The 20,732-nt window shown below is 57.4% G+C and overlaps 1 pseudogene; it reads right to left on the reverse strand.

The window, feature by feature from the left end:
• Positions 1 to 8,027: 8,027 nt before the first annotated feature.
• Positions 8,028 to 18,724, reverse strand: LOC138847880 (adenomatous polyposis coli protein 2-like; annotated as a pseudogene).
• Between the last annotated feature and the right edge of the window lie 2,008 nt (positions 18,725 to 20,732).

Consider the following 20,732-nt stretch of genomic DNA (forward strand, 5'->3'; position numbering starts at 1 on the left):
GTGCCAAAATTCTGTGCAGCAAGTAGGGTCAGTCAAGGAAGCCCTTGCCTGGCCACAGGGTTCTCAGACAGACTTCCTCTACCAAGCCTGGCAGCCAGTCCCATGGGGAGGTCAGGCACAGAAGCCACCAATGAATCAAAGAGCTCAGCACACAGCATGGCAGGTGCTACTTTCTCTGTCCAGTTTGGCTCCGTTGTGTCTCCCGGTGGCATGCTCGCAGCTCCACAGGCCTCTGATCTACCTGGCAGGGCAGTTTCACAGGGGCCAAGTGCTCCTGCCCGCCCCTGTGTAAGAGTGAGTGTGAGGTGAAGCAGTGTTGGCCTACTTGCCACCCTCAGAATCGGGCCCTGTATCTCTGCAGGATGCCTGGGCATAGTGGTCGTCTCACTTCCCACCAAGGCCCCCATGGCCACCCTGTCCCTAACCGGCTGTCACAGCAGCACAGTGACCACCATATCTGCATGGCAGAGAGGCAGGAGCTAAGAGTTCGGGGTTCCCTTCTCTGTGAGTATCCTCCGTGCCCATGTCTCTGCCCTGTAATTTTGCTTCTTACTCCCTAAATGGTTTAATAGTGACTGGGGCAGGACAGAGGAGCAGGGAGCCTGTGGCTTGCAGAGACCCAACCTTGGCATGCACTGATGTTCTAAACGGTCTGTTCATGTCCTCCAGGGGGCACTTCTGGGACCCTTGCTGATCTTCCATCTGATGGTCCACTCTCCAAACGGCCACGATGGCCAGGACTGGGCCATACTGAAGCCAGGAGCCAGAACTCTATCCACTCTAATATATTAGGATACTTTAACATGAGAAGATAGGATTGCTTTCTGATCTCCTAGATAAGAATGATAATCAAAATAAAAGTATCTACAATGTCTCATTTTGTTTTAAATATTTGTCAAATTCCATATTTAAATATTTGTCAAATCGGTAGTTGTTTTTTTCTTTTTGACAGGCAGAGTTAGACAGTGTGAGAGAGAGACAGAGAGAAAGATCTTCCTCCCATTGGTTTACCCCCGAAATGGCCCGTACATCTGGCACGCTGTGCTGATCCGAAGCCAGTAGCCAGGTGCTTCCTCCTGCTCTCCCATGTGAGTGCATGCCCAACCACTTGGGCCATCCTCCACTGCACTCCCGGGTCACAGCAGAGAGCTGGACTGGAAGAGGAGCAACTGGGATAGAATCTGGTGCCCCAACTGGGACTAGAACCCGGGGTGCCGGCGCCGTAGACAGAGGATTAGCCTAGTGAGCTGTGGCACCAGCCAAATTGGTAGTTTTTTAAACAGATGCAATATTGTTTGTATACACAATTCTAAAAGCATAATGATATATCCTTCTTCTCACTCTCCCACTCTTCTTCCTTGTATTTTTTCTTTAGTTTTTGAGATAGCATTTTAAATACACTTTACAGTAAAAAAAAAAAAAAGTCTTAATACTTCACCAAAGAAAATTTTAACAAGTAAAATTCCAAAAGACCCTAGTTTAGTGGGAATATAGTGAATGGTTATAAATAATATTTAAAAATGAAGACATTAAATGAGAAACTAATATGTGTCCTAATTCCTTTACAAAAAGTCTCATGGGAAATCTGTCATTACTTACCAAATATCAGTACAAAAACATCTATTTATATGATCTCTTTAAAAATGGATTGTGTGTAATAAAGTAGAAGTTTTCTCAAGTTTTCTTGACAGTCTCACATAAAAACTGTTTAATAAATTTAAACAGTTTCAACCTTCTTGTAAATTTTAGAAATCGTTAGGCATTCTACACTGTTTCTAGTTAATAATTGCACATACTAAAACTACTGGGGTATTTCCTAGAAAGCTACGCAGAAAGGCCAGGTCCTGGAACTGAGACCCTGTTTCCCGCATGGGAAGAAAGAACTGAGGACCCCACAGATGACAGTTCCTCACGTGCATGAACCCCATACACACAGCACTGCTGCTCCCTAGTGACCACTCTGTCCCCACTGCACAATCGGGGAGATGTGGGGCTGCTGCCACTCAGCTCCCCACAGACTTCTCTGCTAACAGGGAAGGGGCAGGGTTCCTGGGTCCTGGGTGCCAGTCCAGGCCCCACCCGCTAGACCACAAGGAACCCAGGGAAGTGCTGTGCTGACAGCAAGATGGGGCCCAAGGTTCCAGAGATGCCCTCTGGGAGCCTGTGTCCTGCCAACAGGTACCACCAGCTTCCCCTTCCTCCACTCTGGACACGTGGCCACACACACTCACCATTCCCGGGCGTCCAAGATGGGCTGTGTTGTGGGGGACAAGGTCGGAGAACAGCAGATGCCACACTACCTCCGGAGTCTCCCAGCGGCAGAGGCCCCTCCTTGGACCTCTCTCCTCCAGGAATTTGGAACTCTGTGATGTCACAATCCAGTGTGATTATGTGGCAGTGACGTCACCGTGCCTGATTGGACAGCTCACATAGCCATCAGCACACAGGACCCAGAAGACACAACAAATCAGCATCTTTACAGCAGGGACGGGAACTCCAGGCCACTCCAGATGGTAGAGAGGCGAGACCTGGGTTCAGGAGCCAAGGGCCTCCTCCAGGGCTGCACCCTTTCACCAGCAGGGTCCTGCCACCTGCTGGGACCCTCCTTCCTCCCCATGGGTCTTCCTGGGAGAATCCCACCTGGAGGCTGCAGTAACCTACTTAGGTGAGTTAGAGATTATTGGCTTTGGTCTTTTTTGTTTTCTTCATATTGCTGACTCATTTCTCTGTGGGGTTTTAATATTAAGAATGTTTACAGATATTACAAACTCAATCCTTTTTTTCATCTCTCCTAGATATTTGTTTTCTAGTCTGCCTCTTGCCCTTTAATATTATTTTCTGTTTGTTTCTTGCTGGTACTTAGTAATTAGTGGATTTTATGCATTAATCTTTTCAGTAATATTGTTAAATTTATGTATCAGTTGTATTTATTATTAGATTTTATGAATTATCTAGGTGCTTAAGTGTCATCCTATATAATTCTTTGTGTATAATTCTTACAATAGAAAGTTGAAAAGAAACAGTGGTGGCATCTGGGTGTAGGCTTACGTCCAGGGAAAAGTATTAGTTGTGTTGGTTTTTGTAGGTTTCTTTTAATCTTGATCAGATTGAAGAAGTTACTTTCTGCTTGTTTTCACTGATGTAAGGTTTTTTTATTAGAAGCTGAGTTTTATTAAATATTTTCAACATGTAATCTAAACACTCAGTGATTGTCTTTATGCATTTTTCACCTATTTGGATGGCTGTTTTGGGAATCTTGACAACTCTTGTATTTTTTATTATCTCTTCCTTTTAATTGATCTATTATGTTTTCCTATATCATTTCATTTATTATAATAATACTTTGCCACCCGGTGAGTCATGGGCTGGCTGTTGTGGTTCACCGGGACCAGGAGGCCGGGGCGGGGTCCCAGCCTGGCTCCCTGCCACCCCTTGTGGCCAGGGCAGGGCAGGCTCCCCAGGTGTGCATGGCCTCACCAGGCAGTGGCCAAGATGGGGACGTGCCTTGTGATGGCCTTGTCTGCCACCTGCAGGCATGGGCTCCAAGGCCAAGAAGTGCGTGGTGCTGCCCACAGTGGAGCAGATCCTGGAGCACGTGCGCAGGGCACCAGCCCAAGACCCTGTCTTCACCGCGCTGGCCCTGGAAGGTAGGGGGCTCGGGCCAGGGCAGGGCAGGGGTTGGACCCGAGGCCTCAGGAGCGGGAGCTGGGCAGGACCTTGGGTCCCGTGCGTGGCCCTGGGGCCGAGGAAGGCGTTGGTGCCATTAATGGAGGGGGAGAGCGCCGTGGGACAGGGGCCGTGGTGGGGGTCGCAGGGGTTTCCGACCCAGCCTGGGGTGGAGCTGAGAAGTGGGGTTGCGAGGACAGGGTTCCGCATGCAGGATCGGGGTGGACTCTGTGATCTCCGCAAGGTGCTCAGCTGTACTGAGCCCTGGGCCCAGACGGACCCAGAGTGCCACCCCCGCCCTCCCCAGACACGCCTGGTGGACTGAAGCCTGAGGATTCTATGGGAACCTATTGTTTTTTCTCTTTCTTTCTTTTTTGAGAAAGACATTAGAGACAGAGGGAGATCCATCCACTGGTTCACTCCCCAAATGGCTGCAGCGGCTGGAGCTGGGCTGACCTGGAGTCAGGAGCTCCAGCTCCATCCAGGTCTCCCACGTGGGTGCAGGGGCCCAAGCACTTGGGGCATCCTCCACTACTCTCCCAGCGCACAGCAAAGAGCTGGATCAGAAGTGGAGCAGCTGGGACTTGAACTGGTGCCCCTATGGGATGCCAGAGTCCCAGGCAGCAGCTTTACTGCTACACCACAGCGCTGGCCCCGGGAGCCTACTTTTTAGAATTAAGTTATACTGGGGCCCTGTGCCCATGTGGGACCTGGAGGGAGCACCTGGCTCTGGCCTGGCCCAGCCCCGGCTGTTATGGCCATTTGGGGAGTTAACCACAGATAGAGGATCTCTCTCTCCCTCTCTCCCTCCCCCCCCTTCCTTGTTCCCTCCATCTCTCTCTCTCTCTCCCCTCCCGTCAGATGAATTAAACAACCCCAGCTGTACTACCACATTCTGTGCTGTGCTGTGTGTGACCCGGGGTTGCTCGGCATCGCCATGGGCTGCTGCCATCTGCCGGAGGTTCTGTGGGACAGGGCACCTGGCGGAACCCGGGCTGAGCTGTGTTTCAGTCACCGGCTGCCTTTTGTCTGTCGTGAGTCTCCTGTAGTGAGCAGGTGTCTGGCCGAGGTTCGAGGCCAGGTTCCTGGCCATGGCCAGGGAGGAGCTGGTGGCTGTAGTGCCACAGGAGTGGACCCACTCCCTCCTTTCAGCAAAACGTGTTTGCTGACCAGGTGGGGCCAGGCTGCCTGTCTTCCTGCTGCTGCTCCAGCCCTGGACCACATGGGAGGTCATGGACCATATGTGTGTGGGGGGTTCGTGGACCATGTGTGTGTTTGTATGGGGTTGTGGGCCATGTGTGTGTGTGGATCATGGACCACGTGTGTGGGGTCGTGGACCACATGTGTGGGGTCCTGGACCAGGTGTGTGGGGGGGTCGTGGACCGCATGGGGGGATTGTGGACCATGTGTGTGTTGGGGGGTCATGGACCACGTGTGTCGGCACACTGCTGTCCCATTGCTGCCTCTGAGGGTCACGGCCAGGCTCCCCCACAACCCCCCATGCAGTCTCGCTTCGCTTGGGGTGCATCTTCCTAGGAATTGCCACAGCCCATTTGGCAAAAAACCAAATTGCATTCTGCCTTGGGCTGACCTGGGCCCTTCTTCCCTGGCCAGGGCGCCAGCTGGGCTGTGTGGGTGCCCAGGACCGGCTCCCCCCACAATGGGCCCTGTCCATCTCTTGGGGCCACCCTTAGCCCTGGCCCTCCTCAGGGACAGGGCCCTGAGAGGGGCCGGGTCTGTGGCATGGAGGGCGAAGCCGCCGCCTGTGATCTGGGCTGCTCGGCATCTGATCCGGTTCCCTGCTGGCGGCAGCCGGCAGCCCTGGTGTGGGCCCTGCTGTTTCCATCATTGCTGAGGAGAGCATTTCTAGAACAATGTGAGAGAAGGGTGCAGCAGGTACGTGGGAACCCAGAGCTCCGTGTGGGTGGCAGGGACCCCGCTATTGAGATTGGTGTGCTTCGGCTGGCATGTGAGGTGCCAGGTCATGTATGGGCCCCCAAGAGTGACTGTGGGGTGCCCAGGCCGCCAGGGTGGGCTTGTGCTGTGCAGGGGTCTACAGGCACCCGCGTCCCTAGGCTGGGCTCACTCCTGCTGGGTGGCTCTGGTCTCGGGGGTTCCCTCGCGACTGACACTTCCTCATGCTGTCCCAGACCTCCCAGGAGACCCCAGGAAGAGTGAGGACCCTGAGGCTCAGCAGGAGCGGCTGTACCAGCAGTGCTGGGCCTAGATGGCCACCAAAGCACAGCTGCAGCGGGCAGGCGAGGGGCTGAGGCAGCAGTGCCAGGGCCTGCGGTGAGCTGGTGCTGAGCTGGAGCTGGACATTTGCCACATGACGTGCACAGTGCTGCCTGGCACCTCCTCCAGCTGACCTGGGCCCTTCCCCACGCTGGGCTCAGGCTGGACCCTGTATGGGTGCCTGAGACCACCTCCCCCCAGCGGACCCTGTGTGGGTGCCCGGGACCACCTCCCCTCAGTGGACCTGTGTGGGCGCCTGAGACCACCTCCCCTCAGTGGACCCTGTATGGGTGCCTGAGAGCACCTCCCCTCAGTGGACCCTGTGTGGGCACCCGGGACCACCTCCCCCCAGCAGACCCTGTGTGGGCGCCCAGGACCACCTTCCCCCAGCGGACTCTGCCCATCTCATGGGGCCACTCTGTGCTCCCTTGCCTGGCGCTGGCCTGGCGCACCACTCCCTGGCCGAGAGGGGGAGCCGGTTTTCCGGCGGGGCCCTGCGGGCTTCATGCTGCCACTCCTGGGCAGGAGCTGCCCCTTCGTCGCCGCAGGAGAGGCTGATGCAGTGTACAGCAGAGCGGCCACGGGCCAGGCCCTGGACGCCCTCCCTGGGAAAGAGGCCACACCGGCCCCCAGCTCTCTGCGTCCCGAGGGGCAGGACCGAGCCCCAGAGCCACAGGAGTTTCTCTTCTGCTGCCTGAGCCTCAGAGACCCCAGCCACAGCCGCTCAGCCGGGGCAGAGACCCCCCCAGCCCACCGGGCACTGTCGGGCCTGACAGAGCCTGGGCCACAGCCAAGGACGGAGCCGGACAGAGATGCCCCAGTGGGACAGTCTTCCTGGGCCAGCGGGGACCCCTGGCCTCCCTGCTCGTGGCTAGCGTGGGAGGCCCGCCCCGCCCCGCTCATGCAGCAGAGGCGACTGGACAGCTCCGTTTATTAAAGTTGTGTGACACGGGTGCAGGGGGGCGTGGTCCTTCCGCGAGTCCGCAGCTTTACATGGGGTGCTGGCAGTGGCGCGCTAAGTACACGTGTGACGGGTGCTGCAGGGTGTGAGGAACAGGCAGGTGGGCGGAGGGAAGGCCGCCAAGTGGCCGCCGATCCTGAGTGGCCCTGGGAATGGCCGGGGGTGGGGTACTGGTGTCCAGGGTCAGGGGCTGGGCAAGACCCGGTCCCCAGGACAGGGCCTGCAGCCCCACCTCAGCTCCATTGCCCAAAGGTCACTCTGTGATCTCCCCACACTGGGCGGGGTGAGCTGTGCCTGCGTCTCCCCCTCACTGCTCCGGGAGCAGCCCTGAGCCCCAGGCCTGAGGACACCCAGCAGTCCCTGTGTGCGGAGGCCTCAAGCACTGCCTCACCCCCACTGCTGGTCATCTTCTGGCCGGCTGCCCCATGCTCCCCAGGACCCCTGCTTGGCAGCCATGGCCTAGAAGGAAGTGCATGGCACCTGGGGTGCGACCCGGAGCTTGGGGGCCACCCCTACTCCTCCTGGGCTGTGTCCTGCAGGGCACGGCTGGGGCCTGAAGGGGGCGCCCGCTCGGGTTGCTGCCTGCAGCTGTCTGGCCAAGGCCCAAGGGTGTGGAGCACAGGATACAGCAGGTGGAGCCCCCTCCTGGGGGATGGGGTGTGGGGGTAGCCCTGCTGGGCAGCCACCTGCAGGTTCCCTTCCCCCAGCCGGATGCTGCAGGAAAGAGGTCGATGGCTCTCTCTACAGCACGCTCCTCCGTGGAGGTGGGCAGGGCCGCGGGGCCCCTTCTCCTGCTGCGTTCAGGCTCCTGGGGTGTGATGAGGCTCCGGTCCCTGGGCTGTGATGGCCCTGGGGTCCCGTGGTCCTTGTGCTGTCCACGTGGTCCGTGCAGAGGAAGCTGGGAGGGAGGCACAGAGCCAGCACCCCCCGCCACGCCTGCCTTGCCCACTGTGCCTTGGCCGGGCAGTGGCGTCCCAGGGCAGCAGGGTTAGCCCGACGCCAGCATCCCCCGAGGAACCCCGTCCCTCTCACAGGCTTGCTGTCCTCCAGCCTCCCCCTGTGGGTGGGTGGGGGTCCAGGGTAGCCTGGCGGCCCCCTCCCCTTCCTGCCACCTTTCCCTCGGGCCCCCGGGGCGCTGTCTGGGCTCCAGCCCACACCCCTGCTCCCCCAGCTGAGGCTGGGAGTGGAAACCAACTGGCGGAGCCCTCATTAAGGAATTAGCAGGAGCAGTAATTACAGGCTCCTGTCCTGCTCAGTGGTGACAGCCCCAGCCCGCCTCCTGAGCCTCTGAGCCTGCTCCCTCCCCTCGGCTGGATGAGCCTTGGGGTTCCAGCAGTGGCTCCCCCGGGGTCACCTCTAGGGCGGGCACTTGCACCCCATTTCCTTCTGAGAGGAGGCCTTGGCGAGGTGAGGCCGTGGTGAGCTGGCCTGCTAGGTGCATCTGCACAGCATCCGCCAGGCTGCCGGGGGCCTACTCCAGGAGGCCGGTGGGGGCAGGGGCCGGGGCCTTCTCCCAGGCGGAGTCCCTGGTGGCCATGGCCGCCGCCATGGGGGTGGGCATGTAGTTGAAGGGCGGGACGCGCACTGCGTGGCTAGGGGAGCCCCCCACAGCAATACCCAAGCCCTCATGAGCAAAGGGCAAAGGGCGCAGAGGCAGGGCCCTTGGCCGGGACCGGCCCATCCATGTCGCTGCCCAGGAGGGTGGCCTGGGCGCCGGTTGGCGCGGGGGGCTACTCCCTGCTCTCCAGGCTCAGGGACGCGCTGGCGTTGGTCTTGGGCTGTGCCACCTCTTCTGTCCGCACCACGGCGACGCTGGTCTTCTGCAGCGGGGGGCCGGCGGGGCCCTCCTTGGGCTAGGCGCCCCAGAGCGGCAGGGCCGAGGCGGGCAAGGTGCTGCGCAGGATGTGTGCGACGTCCTCGTCCCGGATGCGCCGCCATGTCGTGCCTGGCGCGACCACCCTGGGCAGTGGCCGCGCCTCGCCGTCGCTCCCGTGGCTCTGGGTGGTGTGCGCTGGGGAGGGGGGGGTGCTCCCGGGGCCCCGCCATCGGGCCTGCGGGCCACGCTGACGTGGGGCAGGGAGGAGTAGCGCTTGACCGCCACCGGCCGCACGGGGGCGCTCACGGGCAGGCGCGAAGGGCTCTCGCAGCTGGTGCGCTGGGGCGCGCGCGGGCCGGGGCCGGGACCGGACCCTGGTCGGGTCGCCTGCTGCCCGGGGGCCGCCCTCAGCTCGTCGCAGCGCGAAGAGCAGAGGAAGACGGCGGGGAGCGCGGGCCGGCCGCGGCGGGGCGACGCGCCCTGGGAGGTGGAGGCGGAGTCGGACAGCAGCTCCGGGCGCCAGCGATGCAGCAGGCCGGGCGACTCCTTGATGAAGGTCAGTTGGCGCCGGTAGCCCGAGCGGTCCGAGGACTCGCTGCCGCTGGAGCGGGCGGAGGTCACACGCACCAGGCCCAGTCAGCCCCCACGCGCCCCCGCCGCCCCCTCGCGGCTTCTGGGGCTCGGCTCTGGGGCGGGCCTGGTCAGAGGCGGCGGCCCTCGCCTGGCCGGCCTCTGCATGAACGGGATCCGGACGGGCGACTTCTGTGTCTTGTGGTGCTTGGCCAGCAGGGCCCGCTCTGGCGTCTTGGGCACGCGGGGGGCTGCCGGGCCGGGCAAAGACCCTGCAGCTGGGGTGGCGGGGGGCGACTTCCTGGGCAGAGGCTGAGAGGCGGGCGAGGTCTGGGAGGAGCTTGAAGAAGGGGTCTTGGCCAGAGGAGCAGGGTGGGTGGCGCTCCTGGGGGGGGGGCGTGGCTCAGCGCCGCCAGTTCCGAGATCTTGCCCGGCCGGTGCAGGCTCCGAGAGCGCTGCTGCCCGGGCGCTGGCGCCTTGCCTGCGGCTGCTGGCTGTGCCAGGCTGGGGGGCTCCGCCGCCTTCCTCAGTGTGGCCCGGGGCCAGGGACAGCTTTGGGCTGGGGCCGGGTGGCCGGGCTGAGCACGTAAATCACTGTCCGCCCCTGGAGAATGGCCGGCATCCTCGCTGCTACCTATTGAACAGCGTGAGGCTTCTCGGGCCACCAGGGACGCGGGGGCTCGAGCGCTTTTGGCTGAGGCCAGGCTCCCTTTCTCTGGCCGCCGGGCACTGCCCTCCCTGCCCCAGCCCCGGCCCCGGGCTGGCGCCTGCTCCTGCGATTGGATAGCTGTGGGGAGGGGTCCATGGACAGAGCAGACCCCAGGGACAGGAGCGAGTCGGACTCGGAGGCCGCCTAGCGGGGTGCCGCCGCGGCCGCCTGGTGCAGCCATGTGAGGATGGAATTGGCGCCCTCTTGGATGGCCCGCCACTCGACGCTGTCCAGGTCGGAGGCCCGGTCTGAGCCGGCCGCATCCTCGCCGAAGTCCCAGGGCGCCTCTGCCAGCCGCTTGTCCTGCCCAGCAGCCCGAGCCTTGCAGCGCTGGAGGCCAGAGGCCGAGGGCCTGTGCCTGGGCATGGCTGAGCCGATGCAGCAGCGCGGGAGTGCCTCCTCGGAGCGCGGGCTAGGGGAGCTGTCGCGCCCGCCTCCTCGGTGCAGGGCCTGGGGGACCATGGGCTCCAGGCCTCCCAGGTGGCTGGCCGGTCGCTCACAGCCTTGAGCGAGGTAGCCGAGGTGCTCAGGGAGTAGCAAGGTAGGGTCTTACCTGCGATCAGCCTGGGCTGGGCCCCGGGGGGTTGGGGCGGCTGGGCCGGAGCGGCTGCCTTGGCTGGGACCCGGGCCTCCTTCTTGCCCCACTTCAAGGCCTGCAGGATGGGGCGGCCCGGCCAAGGAGGGTGCCTCGTCAGAGTCCTAGAAGCAGTACACGGCCTCCTCGTGGGCGTCGTGAGGCACAGGGACTGCCTCCCCCCTTCCCCGCTGACCCCGGTCCAAGTGGGCACTTGGGAGCTGGCCCAGGGGCAGCTCCAGCCCGGCCGGCTCCTCCCTGTGCCCCGGACCTGCTCCGGGCTCCGGCCGGCGACCCCGGCCTTAAGCCGGTGCCTGGAGACCTGGCTGGTGGGGACCACGAGGCCGGCGGGCTCCTGCCTGTCCAGCCGGCCCCCTGGGGCTGCTCCCTGGGGGGCCCTTGCAGGGTCTCCTCGCTGAGGGACGCTGCACTGGAGAAGTTGACAGGCGTGCCCTCGGCCGAGTCGTCCTCCAGGGCCAGGGCGGGCCCCAGCATGTAGACCGGGACGGGCAGCACGCAGCAGCTCCAGCTCCTGGTCCGCGGCCGTGCGTGTGCGGGAGCCCGCGGACGCCGGCCCCTCCTGTCGTCCCACATCCTCTTCTCACGGGCGGTGCCCGGCGCCACCGCGACCCCCGCCAGCGCTGCGGTCAGCAGCAGCAGCAGCTCCACGTAGTGCTCATGCAGGGTGAGCGCACTGAGGCTGGAGGCGCAGGAGAAGTTGTTGTCCGGCTTCTCCACAGTGAAGCTGATGCTGCCAGCGTCCAGCTCGGAGGCAGGTGGCAGCGCTCGCGGCAGTCGGCGATGTCCAGGAAGCGCTTCACGTAGCTCTCCCACTGCAGGCTGAACTGGCTGCTCTGGGGCTGGCCGGGCGGCGCGGCCGGCGGCGCCTTGCTGAGGCTGGGCGGCATGGCCTGCCCGGGGCTGTCAGGCAGCTTGCTGGGGCTCACCTTGCCACTGCCCAGCCCGCTGCAGGGGTCGCTGGGGGTGGAGCTGGCAATGGACGGGCTCTCAAAGCTGCCCAGGGAGCTCACGGAGCTCCAGCGGCTCAGCACCAGCGGTGTCTCCTGCACACAGCTGGATGGCGTGACATCCTCCAAGGTCAGGCCCCGGCCCGCGCCACGCCTGGTCCAGCTCCGCCTCTTCGGGGCCGGCCTTCTCCAGGCCCTCGAGGGAGGAGTTGCTGTCCAAGTCTCCGGCCTCGCTGGGGCCTGGGCATCCAGTCGAGGACAGCGAGCTGCAGTGGGACAGCGAGATGGGCCCCTCCTGCGCCACCAGCCTCTGCAGCGCCCTGCTGGCCGCAGCTGTCCGGGTGGCCCCCAGCTTCTCGGGCACCTGGCTCAGGCCCTCCACCAGCAGCCAGGCCTGCTTCCGAGCCGTGGGGGCTGCCTTGGGGCCGCCGGAGGCTCCGCGCCTGCCCTGCCCGCGGCCTCCAGCAGCGGCACATGCTGATAGGTGGGCGACAGCTTGATGGTGCGCACGCAGGCGCCGGCGCCGGCGGCGTCCCGGGTGGGCCCCTGGGCCTGGCCGCCCCGCAGGTCGAGGTCGAGCCCAGCGGGCCGCGGCTGCCCGCTCAGGAGCTCCTCGCGGTGCTTGGCCAGCGCGGCCAGCGGGCAGGGCCGCTTGTGCTCCCGCGGTCAGTAGCCGTCACTGGTGCTGCCGCTATTGAGGCTGTCGTTGGAGAGGCTGGCGTGGGCCGCTTTGAGCCAGAGCAGTGGGTGTGCCCGGCCCAGGTGCCGGGCCGAGCTCCATCTCCAGCGCCCACTGCTTGCGCACGTAGAGGCTGGGCATGCAGGTGCCGGGGGCACACGGCCGTGGCGGCTGCCTGGTGCTTGGCGGGCCGGTGGGCCAGCAGGTTGCACAGAGCAGCGGCGCTGCCCATGGCGATCATCTTGTGCCTGGAGTGCACCAGGTTGCTTGCGTAGCATGCCCACGGCGCCCAGGTCCCCCACCAGCTCCTGGTCCCGCGCGCTGCGGGTGGACAGTTTCCAGAGCGTGCCGCACGCGTTGCTCACAATGGTCAGGCTGTGCGAGGTCAGGTGCTGCAGCAGCGTCTGCAGGCAGTTTGTGGTCGCGGAGCACCTGCCTGGGTGGGGGAAGAGGGGGCGGGGTCAGGTGTGGCAGGAACAGGCGGCCCCGACCAGCTCTCCGGGGTTAGGGGAGCAGTTGTGGGCATTTGGGGGCTGGACCAGCAGGTGGGAGGGATGGTGGTGGTGTGACTCTGCGTTTCTCAAATAAATTTTAAATTAAAATTCAAAAATAATAATAATAATAATACTTTGCTTATGATATTTGTATCTGCTTATGAAAGGTATGCTTTTAAAAATCATTTCAAATCCTGGTACACTTGCATCATCATCATCAATGTAATGCTGATTTTCCAAAAGAAATTAAAACTATTCTGCATAGGTTTGGGAACAGGTTTCCTTTTTCTTCCTTAGATGTTTGAAATATACCTGTAAGCCTGAAATTTTGATTGTTTAACTTTTTTCTTGGTTGCAGTTTTCAAAATGTGATTTAACGTACTTGGTTTATGTATGAGTTTTTCTATTTTATGTTATATTTGTGTTTTGCGAATTTGATTTTCAAAATATGATAGATTTTGATCCATGTAGTCATAATTTTACTCAGGAATTTCACACATTTCTCTAAGTAGGTTGGTAAAGACTATAGTTCCTACAAAAGAACGATTCTGTTTTAATTCCTGAAATAGGTTATTTTTTTGACTTTTACTTATGTTTCCTTAATCGCTTTTAATAATGAGCAAAGAAAAGACCCAGTCATTTGCCCTCCTTTGTTTCTTGGACATGTCTGACATGTGGAAAAAATGAAGTAATCATTGCTCATTAAGTTGCAAAGAAATGCATGGCTGAACAACAATAAATATTCATGAAATCAGATAACTGTGATGCTGATGTAATGTTCTTATATTGGAAAAAAGTAATACTGTGTTTTCATGATGCAATCTGATGAGTCTTAAATATTGATAGAAAAATGTACTATGATAAAACTATGCATAGATTTAAATATTTTTATAGAAATGCTTATCTTTCAATTCCATGTTTCTAAAATCTTCTCAATGTGCCCTTGTTTATATATGCTAAGCAATCTCCTATGAATCCCTTGTTGTTTTTGTACAACCCAGTATTGAAAGTAAGTCTTGTCTGACTTGTTTTAAGGTTGTACATTATGATTAAAAAGAAATAAAATAGTACATTTGCAGTTGTTAAATTCTGGACTATTTCATTTTCAAAGATTTATGTATTTACTTGAAAGGCAAAGTTACAGACGGTGAGAGAGAGAGAGAGAGAGATCTTCCATCTGCTGGTTCACTTCCCAAATGGCCACAATAGCTGGAAATGAGCTAATCTGAAGCCAGGATCCAGCAGCTTTTGGGTTTCCCTTGTGGATACAGGGACCAAGTACTTGAGCAATCTTCCACTGCTTTCCCAGGTGCATTAGAGAGAGCTGGATCAGAGGTGGAGCATCTGGGACTCAACCCAGCACTTATATGGGATGCTAGCACCTCAAGAAGCAACTTTACCAACCAGGACACTGTGCTGGCCTCACAATTTCGGCTTTTTAAGACAGAAATTTCGCCAGCGCTGCGGCTCACTAGGCTAATCCTCCGCCTGCAGCGCCAGCACCCCAGGTTCTAGTCCTGGTTGGGGCGCCAGATTCTATCCCGGTTGCTCCTCTTCCAGTCCAGCTCTCTGCTGTGGCCCGGGAGTGCAGTGCAGGATGGCCCAAGTGCTTGGGCCCTGCACCCGCATGGGAGACCAGGAGAAGCACCTGGCTCCTGGCTTTGGATCGGCACAGTGCGCCAGCTGCAGCGCATGGCTGTAGCGGCCATTTGGGGGGTGAACCAAGGAAAAGGAAGACCTTTCTCTCTCTCTCTCACTATCCACTCTGCCTGTCAAAAAAAAAAAAAAAAAAACAGAAATTTCACTGATTGGCAGCTAAAGATGTTTGTCATCCATTCTCTCAAAGAGACTTGGCACTGTATAGCAATAAGCCCAGAGTACCCAACCTTACTATTTAGATTGCCTGTCTATGCTGAGGTACATGCATTGCCAGCTGTCACTTCTTAGTGAAATTCGATTGTACTTAAAAATAAAGCAAAAGAAATACCAGCACTGTTTACAAACATGAAATTTAAAATAAATACATAAACCTTCAAATGCAACAGTCCATAGTTTCTTATGGTTTCCTGCTGTAAATTTTCAAAACATCAAAAGCCAAGAATAAAATGAGGAACAATGACAAAAATAAAATACTTAGCAATACTGCTAATGACAATAATGTTAACAGTTTAGTTACACACCCTATATCAATTGAGTTCTTTCAAATTGTGACCCAAGCACACAGACCCCCATGACTACCTTAATAAACACTTAAAAATCTGGATTATTTTGTAGAAAAGTGCTAATCTAACCCAGCCCTCATTTGAAAAGACATTTATCCTAGTAAAAAGGAAAGAAAGCCAAGGCAAAACAGTCAAAATGAAGACAACTCTGATCATTGAGGTTGCAGATAGTGAAGTTTAGAGCTGTTCTCATGGATAATCCACACATACATAATTATCTTTCACTTTCGTTAATTTTCCAAATGAAGGCAAAATGCTGTCAATAAGCTTTTGGAAGGGCATTACAGAGTCTATTAACCAATTTTGCATGGGAGTATAATCTACACATTTCATTTCTCCAAGGTGGGACAGTGAACATATTTCACTAGCAAAAGGTCTGAATCAGGATTTCTAATACTCCCTAAAAACACCTTAGAAGAAATATTTGCCTAAACTTTATTTTTAATAGTCAAGTAGCATAAAAAAAGAGTACTTTCAATTCATTGCCATTCTCACAGTGTTCTAAACTCTTCACTCTGCCTCTAAAACAAAATTGTATCACAATTATTGTTAATCTCCATAATTACTCAGAATATAAGTCAATGATGCACAGAGATTTGATTAACCATATTGATAATTTAAAAGAATTGGAAGTAAAATACTAGGTGGGGGGCAGCAGATAGCATGGTAAAAATAGTCTTGGATTGAGGCCGGTGGTGTGGTGGGTAAAGCTAACATCTGTACTATCGGCTTCCCATATGGACACCGGTTTGAGTCCCAGCTGCTTCACTTCTGATCCAGTTCTCTGCTATGGCCTGGGAAACCAGTAGGGGATGGCCCAAGTCCCTGAGCCCCTGTACCCGCATGGGGACCAGGAGGAATCTGCTAGCTCCTGGCTCCTGGCTTCGAATCGGCACAGCTCTACCTATTGTGGCCAATTGTGGAGTGATTGCACCTCTGCTTTTCTCTGCCTGTCCTCTGTGTAATTCTGACTTGAAATAAATAAATAAATCTTTAAAAAATAGTCTTAGATTTGTCCTGTATATAATTCACATTTACCAATAGGCATACAGGCAAACCTCTAAAATAAACCTTAAAACTACACTTGTTTATTTTCTTATATTCAATTTTTTTCTATGCTTTGAATCTTATTTTAAGAACAAATCTTTTGAAGGCATATACTCACTCTATTACTTGTGTGTTTATTATTTATGGTTCTCACCACATTCAGAGTTTTCGGATCTCCCTTTGAGCAGTTCTTTATTGCTTTCTCATCCAAGTTAGCTGGAAACATCACTATAAGCTCCAAACTCAGTTTTTTCCCATTTTTGGAGATGCTACAATGTGTGGAGTTTTGCTTCTAATTCTTCTATTTTTAAAAAAGATTATTTTGACTTTCATTATTTTTGTGGTCTTTGATTTCTTAATTAATTTTTATTGCCAAATTCTATGCCATTATAAAAGATATCCTGCACACTGTTTTTCTTACACATTAGTGTTTGGGTTGCTTTCATATTTGGCTTTCATGAATACCACTGCAGGGAGCCTTTATGGGCATGTGGATTTTGTATCTTTTAGTGGCATACCTGGAAGAGAAACTGCTGAGTCACTAAATAGACCCATGTAGAACATGCTGTGAAACTGCTGAATTACTGTCCATAGTGGCTGCACTATTTTACTGGAAGTTTATGAAGGCTCCATGCTCTTCATGTCCCTATCAACATTTATCTATGGCTGAATCAGTCATTTTACTGAATATGAATTGATGCCTTCCTGAAGAGTTGATTGCATTTCCGACAACTAATAGTCATGGAGTGACACTGGTCTGGGGAGATTTCAGCTCGCGCAGGTTTTCTGCACTTTTCTCAGTGTCACCGAGTTGTTTTCTCAACAAAGGACACCTCTGGGGCTCCCAATCCCCAAAGCAGAGCCCGGGAAGCTATTTTGCAAAAAACTCTCCTGGCCCTGGCAACAAGCCAAGGCACAGCAGGAGGGGGACACAGTTCTCCTGTGGCAGGCTGGGGGAGGGGCAGGAGGCAGCAGGAGCCGCCCCACACCATTGCCATGGCCTAGTGTGGCGGAGTGCTTGCCACCCTGAACTGCTCTGCCCATCAACTGGCGCCCCACACCCCCTGGGAGCTGGGATGCTCAGCCCAGTGGACAGATGAGGAAACCGAGACAGGCGCCTGCCCTCCTGGCTGCCACCTGGATGGCCCTGTGGTTTTGGCCATCATGGCTCAAACTCAGTCTCCCCCACCAGGTTCCTCTCCTGGGACCCCCACCTCCACCACCATCCAACCACGTCATGACTGGGCACTGAGGCAGCTGGCGTTGAGTGAAAGGAGACAAGACAATGCCGGCTTTGAGGATGGCAGAGCTCGGTAAAATGATGTGACTGCAATAAAGCAGGGAGAGAAGGGGAGGGCTCGGAAAAGGTGGGACCAGCTGGGACTCTGGATGGGCAGGCGAGGGAGGGAACCTGTGGCTGCAGGTGCCGGAGCAGCGTGTGCAAAGGCCCTGGGGCGGAAGCATCTCTGTAGTGCTCATGGCTCAGCTAGGAGGCCAGCAGGCCAGAGCAAGATGAACCAAGGTGAGTGGCAGAAGGCAATGTGACAGTGATGGTGGTGATGAGGTCAGGGGGGCCTCGGGGGTTTTGGCAGCCATTGATGGGGGTGGGGGCAGAGAGGGACATGTGCTGATCTCTGTCTTAAGGGAGCCCTTCCAGTGGCTGCATGGGGCTTGAGTGGCAGCTGGGAGCCTGGCAGGGGGCTCTTGTCACCCGGGAGCAAGAGGAAGGTGCACCCCAGCTGTGGGGGTCTGGAAGGGGGCCCGGAAGAGGAGTGGTGGGTGGGCCTGGGCGGCCCAGGTAGGAACCATGTCACCACCCACCGCTCGCTCCTGAGTCCTGAGCCACACTGCTCTGCCTCCTGTGACTCTCAGGCTCACCCCTCCCTCTGTCCCCTGCCGCTCTGCTGACCTTTGACCTTCCACTGTCACTGGCCTGCTGCATGGCCTCCCCTCCCTGCCCACCCACCCTGCCACCTCCTGTGCAGCCCCCTCCCCACCAGCCCTATGACTCCTTGTCCCCCACCAGTTGGTGTTCATAGCTGGGTGGCTACAACAGAGCACCCCCAGCCTCACCTGATGCTGCTGTGGGGGCCTGAGTGCTACCATCCTGGGGGAAATCGGGGGTGCCCCCCCACAGAAGGGGGAGTGAGGCTGGCCCACCAGCACCCCCATAGCACCTGGTCCGGGTAATCTCCATGTACCCAGCCTCACTCAGAAGGGCCCTGGCGGGAAGGCATGGGTGCAGGGATGGGCCTTGGAGGACGCTCACGGCTCAGTGACATCAGCACTCTGCAGTGACCTAGGGCAAGTCCCCTCACCACCCTCTACAGCCTTGCTGGGCCCCCTCTGCCAGTAGGGATCGGTAAGCCCTATTTTTGCAAGGCCTGGGAGGGCCGTGGGGGTGGGTTTGCAGTGACCTGGGACAGTGTCTCAACAGACCTCCATCCCTTAAAGCAACAGACACAGCTGGGAGTGACAGACGGGGCTGCCGCCCCAGCTCAGGCACTTCTCAGCCGAGCAACCTACAGGGAGCCCCTCCTCCAGTCACTACAGAATGGAGCCCACCTCTTCCCAAGGCAGCAGCACGTGCACCCAGCGCACAGTAGGTGCTCAGTAGTGGTGCTGGAGTGCATGGACCTCACCCTGCAGGCAGCTGGACCAGGCGCCCGCACAGCCCAAGGGGGTGTTTCTGTCTCCCACCCGTGATGGGCTCGGCAGAGCAGCACTGAGGCCCCCAGCATGCAGACAAAGAGCTGTTGTTGCTGCAGATCTAAAATCGCCATCTCTGATTGCTGCTGAGCAAGCCGGCCGCAGCCACCCGCTTCCCCATCCAGTTGGGTCTATTTCAAGAACGCGCTGATTAGTGCTGATTGCGCCGTGATTATGGGGAGTGCACCACCCAGCCCCCTCCCAGGCTCTGTGGGGAGCTGCTCCCCCTCCGAGGCCCTGGCTGTCACCCAGGGGCCGCTGACCCAGGGCTGGGATCCGCATTCCTCCGCCAGCCCCCGCAGGTCACTTCCCCCTCCCAGGCCTCTCCTCCTCTGCTAAAGCCTTCCAGTCTCAGGGAGGCAGAAACAGCGCAGTGCCCAGGCTCCGGGTCACCATGACCAGTCGTCGGCTGGAGGAACACTGTACACGTGTGTGTGCACACATGTAAACATGTGTGTATGCACAGTGCATGCCTCTGGCTGCACTTGAGGCTGCCCTCGGCAGGTGCATGGGAGCCTCCATAGCCAGGGCTTCCCCTCCCTCGGCCACAGCGCTGGCCTTGAGCGCTGGCTCACATGCAGGTCCCACCACCGTGTTGGAGGTGTGGCTTTTCACCTGTTGGGGCAGTGTGGTGTGACCGGCCCAGCACCCCCGACAGGGGTGGGAGGACCTGAGGAGAGGTCAGTGTGTGGCCACCACCCCGCAGCCCACTCGTTGCTCCCTGGGAAGAGAGACAGCCTGTTGGCAGCCATGCTGTGGATCCTCCTGTGCTTGCCTTGGTGACCCCTTGGGGTCCTGCATCTGCTCTGTGAAATGGGGGTGGCTCAGGGCGCCCCAGTGCCCTGGTGGAGGGACTTGGGATAACTGGGAGGCACGTGCTTCTGGACTTGATGCACAGAGGTCAGAATCAGCAGTCCTGTGGGGGCACAGTCACTAGGTGACAGGGGTCAGTGGTTCTCCTTGGGGAAAGCCCCCTCCCCCCGCTTGCCCCCCAAGCCATAAACCCAGCCATCAGTCAGTCCTGCCCCAGGCTCCCCACTCACCTAGCTGCTGCCATCCGACCTGTTTGCTGTACAGTGGAGCCCCTTGCTGGCACACCCCCACCCCCGCAGCCTGAGCCCCCCATCAGCCATGCCTGGACCACAGCAGGAGCCTCTTCACTTCTGCACAGCAGACAGAAAAATCTCAAAGTGCAAACAGAACACAGCCTCCCCTGCTCCCAGCCAAAACTTCCAGGTGAAGCCTTGCACCTGTGGCCCACGAGACTCCAGCTCTCTCCCCTGCCCCTGTCCAGCCTTGCTGTATGCCACCAACTCCATCTCATGGCCCCTGCCAGAGGGCAGGTCCCTCCCCCTGCCCCCATTGCTAGGCAACAGCTGCTCACTTCTGAGGTAGCAGCCAGGGCTGAGCAGCAGAGGCTGCAGCAGCAGGCTCCATTCCTCCAAGATATGTTGTGGAAGCTGCTCCGGAGTCACTAGGGAATTGCAGCCTCCAAGAGTGGGTCTGTCCAAGGTCACTGAGATGCAAGTTAACACAGCCCGGTGCCGCAGTACCAGAGCTGACAGGACCCTCAGAAAGCTGGCAGGCACCCAGCTCACAGGCTGTTTCCTGAATTCCTGAGCCCAGGGCAGACATGGATAAGCGATGACCGTGCACTCCACCAAGCCCAGGGCAGACATGGCTAAGTGATGACCTTGGTTACACTCACTAGTCAAGAAGAGAAACTTTGATTTCAGATAAGGAGTAGGCTCTCATTTGTGCTAGAGAAATATTTCATTACCTTTTTTAAAGATTATTTATTTATTTGAAAGAGTCACACACAGAGAGAAGGAGAGGGAGAGAGAGAGAGAGAGAGAGTCAGTCTTCTATCTGCTGGTTCACTCCCTAATTGGCCACAACAGCCGGAGCTGCGCTGATCCGAAGCCAGGAGCCAGGAGTTTCTTCCAGGTCTCCCACGTGGGTGCAGGGGCCCAAGCACTTGGGCCATCTTCTACTGCTTTTGCAGGCCATAGCAGAGAGTTGGATTGGAAGTGGAGCAGCCAGGACTAGAACCGGCGCCCAAATGGGATGCCGGCACTGCAG

Source organism: Oryctolagus cuniculus, chromosome 17 (genome assembly GCF_051225735.1).
Source record: "Oryctolagus cuniculus isolate XC-2025 breed Fujian yellow rabbit chromosome 17, ASM5122573v1, whole genome shotgun sequence".
Classification (NCBI taxonomy): Eukaryota; Metazoa; Chordata; class Mammalia; order Lagomorpha; family Leporidae; genus Oryctolagus; species Oryctolagus cuniculus.